Below are 5000 nucleotides of genomic sequence, written 5' to 3' on the forward strand. Positions count from 1 at the left end.
ATAGTAACCAAAGGCTGGCCTCTCCATCCCCCCAGAGGCTGGGGCATAGTAACTAAAGGCTGGCCTCTCCATCCCCCAGAGGCTGGGGGGCATAGTAACCAAAGGCTGGCCTCTCCATCCCCCAGAGGCTGGGGGCATAGTAACTAAAGGCTGGCCTCTCCATCCCTCAGAGGCTGGGGGCATAGTAACTAAAGGCTGGCCTCTCCATCCCCCAGAGGCTGGGGGCATAGTAACTAAAGGCTGGCCTCTCCATCCCCCAGAGGCTGGGGGCATAGTAACTAAAGGCTGGCCTCTCCATCCCCCAGAGGCTGGGGGCATAGTAACTAAAGGCTGGCCTCTCCATCCCCCAGAGGCTGGGGGCATAGTAACTAAAGGCTGCCCTCCATCCCCAGAGGCTGGGGGGCATAGTAACTAAAGGCTGCCTCTCCATCCCCCAGAGGCTGGGGGCATAGTAACTAAAGGCTGGCCTCTCCATCCCCCGCAGAGGCTGGGGGGCATAGTAACTAAAGGCTGGCCTCTCCATCCCCCAGAGGCTGGGGGGCATAGTAACTAAAGGCTGGCCTCTCCATCCCCAGAGGCTGGGGGCATAGTAACTAAAGGCTGCCTCTCCATCCCCCAGAGGCTGGGGGCATAGTAACTAAAGGCTGCCTCTCCATCCCCCAGAGGCTGGGGGCATAGTAACTAAAGGCTGGCCTCTCCATCCCCCAGAGGCTGGGGGCATAGTAACTAAAGGCTGGCCTCTCCATCCCTCAGAGGCTGGGGGCATAGTAACTAAAGGCTGGCCTCTCCATGCCTCAGAGGCTGGGGGCATAGTAACTAAAGGTGGCCTCTCCATCCCCCAGAGGCTGGGGGGCATAGTAACTAAAGGCTGGCCTCTCCATCCCCAGAGGCTGGGGGCACTAGTAACTAAAGGCTGGCCTCTCCATCCCCCAGAGGCTGGGGGCATAGTAACTAAAGGCTGGTCTCCCCATCCCCAGAGGCTGGGGGCATAGTAACTAAAGGCTGGCCTCTCCATCCCCAGAGGCTGGGGGCATAGTAACTAAAGGCTGGCCTCTCCATCCCCCAGAGGCTGGGGGCATAGTAACTAAAGGCTGGCCTCTCCATCCCCCAGAGGCTGGGGGCATAGTAACTAAAGGCTGTCTCCCCATCCCCCCAGAGGCTGGGGGCATAGTAACTAAAGGCTGGCCTCTCCATCCCCCAGAGCCTGGGGGCATAGTAACTAAAGACTGCCTCCCCATGCCCCAGAGGCTGGGGGCATAGTATCTAAAGGCTGCCTCTCCATCCCTCTTGGTCCTGGGCTTTGGGGTAGTTAAAAGGCCAGTGCCAGAGGACCTGGTGAACCTACTGGGTACATAACTTAAAAGCATGTCTGACATGTATTGGGGTGCGCAATCGTGGATTGATTTAAAAAACCAATAGAATCATCTTAAAATGTGTTGTAAAACTCTCAGGCAGCCCAGTGCAGAGACCATTAAAACCGGTGTAATGTGTGCTCTCCGTCTGGTCTTGGTCTGTACCCGTGCTGCAGCATTCTGTATGTTTTGCAGTTGACCAATGGCTTTCCTGGGTAGACCAGACAGGAGAGCATTACAGTAGTCAAGCCTGCTTGTAATAAAAGCATGGATGTGTCTCTCTGTATCAGCCTGAGAGAGAAACGGCCGCACCTTGGCAATGTTGCTCAGGCGGTAAAAAGCTATTTTGGTCAAATTCCTAATGTGTGATTCGAAATTGAGTTCAGAATCTAAAATAACACCTGGGTTTTTTTACCTGGTGTTTTATCTTTATTGCCTGTGAATTAAAATGCGAGGTTAGATTCTCTCTTTGTGCTTTGGCTCCAACAATAAGTACCTCGGTCTTGTCTTGATTTAGCTGGAGGAAGTTGTGAACCCATCCAAGTATTTAAATCACTAATACGGTCTAATAATTTATCCGTGGAGCTCAAATCCTCTGGTGACACAGAAATTTAAAGTTGTGTATCGTCTGCGTAGCAGTGAAAATCAATGCTGTGCTTTCTGATAACGCTACAGAGGGGTAACATATATAAACTGAACAGCACCGTACCCAAAATCAAACATTTTGGAACACCACATGTGATATGTATGTTCTTTGAGTTATTTTTCTCTGAGTTACACCACCGGTCAAAAGTTTTAGATCACCTACTCATTCAAGGGTTTTTCTTATTTTTTTTACTATTTTCTACATTGTAGAATAATAGTGAAGACATCAAAACTATGAAATAACACATATGGAATCATGTGGTAACCAAAAAAGTGTTAAACAAACCAAAATATATTTCATATTTGAGATTCTTCAAATAGCCAACCTTTGCCTTGATGACAGCTTTGCACACTCTTGGCATTCTCTCAACCAGCTCCATGAGGTAGTCAACTGGAATGCATTTAAATTAACAAGTTTGCCTTCTTAAAAGTTAATTTGTGGAATTTATTTCCTTCTTAATGCGTTTAGGCCAATCAGTTGTGTTGTGACAAGGTAGGGGTGGTATACAGAAGATAGCCCTATTTGGTAAAAGACCAAGTCCATATTATGGCAAGAACAGCTCAAATAAGCAAAGAGAAACGACAGTCCATCATTACTTTAAGACATGAAGATCAGTCAACACAGAACATTACAAGAACGGTGTGTGTGTTAGCAGTAGCCTGTTGGGTCTAACCCTGGTGTGTGTGTTAGTAGTAGCCTGTTGGGTCTAACCCTGGTGTGTGTGTTAGTAGTAGCCTGTTGGGTCTAACCCTGGTGTGTGTGTTAGTAGTAGCCAGTAGCCTGTTGGGTCTAACCCTGGTGTGTGTGTTAGTAGTAGCCTGTTGGGTCTAACCCTGGTGTGTGTTAGTAGTAGCCTGTTGGGTCTAACCCTGGTGTGTGTGTTAGTAGTAGCCTGTTGGGTCTAACCCTGGTGTGTGTTAGTAGTAGCCAGTAGCCTGTTGGGTCTAACCCTGGTGTGTGTGTTAGCAGTAGCCAGTAGCCTGTTGGGTCTAACCCTGGTGTGTGTGTTAGCAGTAGCCTGTTGGGTCTAACCCTGGTGTGTGTGTTAGTAGTAGCCTGTTGGGTCTAACCCTGGTGTGTGTGTTAGTAGTAGCCTGTTGGGTCTAACCCTGGTGTGTGTGTTAGTAGTAGCCTGTTGGGTCTAACCCTGGTGTGTGTTAGTAGTAGCCTGTTGGGTCTAACCCCTGGTGTGTGTGTTAGTAGTAGCCTGTTGGGTCTAACCCTGGTGTGTGTGTTAGTAGTAGCCTGTTGGGTCTAACCCTGGTGTGTGTGTTAGTAGTAGCCAGTAGCCTGTTGGGTCCTAACCCTGGTGTGTGTGTAGTAGTCGCCAGTAGCCTGTTGGGTCTAACCCTGGTGTGTGTGTTAGTAGTAGCCTGTTGGGTCTAACCCTGGTGTGTGTGTTAGTAGTAGCCTGTTGGGTCTAACCCTGGTGTGTGTGTTAGCAGTAGCCTGTTGGGTCTAACCCTGGTGTGTGTTAGTAGTAGCCTGTTGGGTCTAACCCTGGTGTGTGTGTTAGTAGTAGCCTGTTGGGTCTAACCCTGGTGTGTGTGTTAGTAGTAGTAGCCTGTTGGGTCTAACCCTGGTGTGTGTGTAGTAGTACATCTGCGTGTGTGTAGCCTGTTGGGTCTAACCCTGGTGTGTGTGTTAGTAGTAGCCTGTTGGGTCTAACCCTGGTGTGTGTGTTAGTAGTCGCCAGTAGCCTGTTGGGTCTAACCCTGGTGTGTGTGTGTTGTAGTAGCCTGTTGGGTCTAACCCTGGTGTGTGTGTTAGTAGTAGCCTGTTGGGTCTAACCCCTTGTGTGTGTTAGTAGTAGCCTGTTGGGTCTAACCCTGGTGTGTGTGTTAGTAGTCGCCAGTAGCCTGTTGGGTCTAACCCTGGTGTGTGTGTTAGTAGTAGCCTGTTGGGTCCTAACCCTGGTGTGTGTGTTAGCAGTAGCCTGTTGGGTCTAACCCTGGTGTGTGTGTTAGTAGTAGCCTGTTGGGTCTAACCCTGGTGTGTGTTTAGTAGTAGCCAGTAGCCTGTTGGGTCTAACCCTGGTGTGTGTGTTAGTAGTAGCCTGTTGGGTCTAACCCTGGTGTGTGTGTTAGTAGTAGCCAGTAGCCTGTTGGGTCTAACCCTGGTGTGTGTGTTAGTAGTAGCCAGTAGCCTGTTGGGTCTAACCCTGGTGTGTGTGTTAGTAGTAGCCTGTTGGTCTAACCCTGGTGTGTGTTGTAAGTAGCCTGTTGGGTCTAACCCTGGTGTGTGTGTTAGCAGTAGCCTGTTGGGTCTAACCCTGGTGTGTGTGTTAGCAGTAGCCTGTTGGGTCTAACCCTGGTGTGTGTGTTAGTAGTAGCCTGTTGGGTCTAACCCTGGTGTGTGTGTTAGCAGTAGCCTGTTGGGTCTAACCCTGGTGTGTGTGTTAGTAGTAGCCTGTTGGGTCTAACCCTGGTGTGTGTGTTAGTAGTAGCCTGTTGGTCTAACCCTGGTGTGTGTTAGTAGTAGCCTGTTGGGTCTAACCCTGGTGTGTGTGTTAGCAGTAGCCTGTTGGGTCTAACCCTGGTGTGTGTTAGTAGTAGCCTGTTGGGTCTAACCCTGGTGTGTGTGTTAATAGTAGCCTGTTGGGTCTAACCCTGGTGTGTGTGTTAGTAGTAGCCTGTTGGGTCTAACCCTGGTGTGTGTGTTAGTGGTAGCCTGTTGGGTCTAACCCTGGTGTGTGTGTTAATAGTAGCCTGTTGGGTCTAACCCTGGTTTGTGTGTTAGTGGTAGCCTGTTGGGTCTAACCCTGGTGTGTGTGTTAGCAGTAGCCTGTTGGGTCTAACCCTGGTGTTTGTGTTAGCAGTAGCCTGTTGGGCAGTGGGTTTGGAGCAGATGAAGGCCACTCCAGACCTTCCGCCATGCACACCACCGGTATACACAGCTCTGACGGTCTCTACGGACAAGGTACACATCTCTCTCTCTCTCTCTCTCTCTCTCTCTCTCTCTCTCTCTCTCTCTCTCTCTCTCTCTTCTCCTCTCCTCTCCCT

General features: G+C 50.0%; 1 pseudogene; it reads left to right on the top strand.

Annotated features, from left to right (window-relative positions):
* The window catches only part of LOC123485028, a 207751-nt pseudogene that overhangs the window by 34786 nt on the left and 167965 nt on the right, over nt 1–5000 (top strand).

The sequence above is a fragment of the Coregonus clupeaformis genome, unplaced genomic scaffold (assembly GCF_020615455.1).
Source record: "Coregonus clupeaformis isolate EN_2021a unplaced genomic scaffold, ASM2061545v1 scaf0537, whole genome shotgun sequence".
In the NCBI taxonomy this organism is placed as follows: domain Eukaryota; kingdom Metazoa; phylum Chordata; class Actinopteri; order Salmoniformes; family Salmonidae; genus Coregonus; species Coregonus clupeaformis.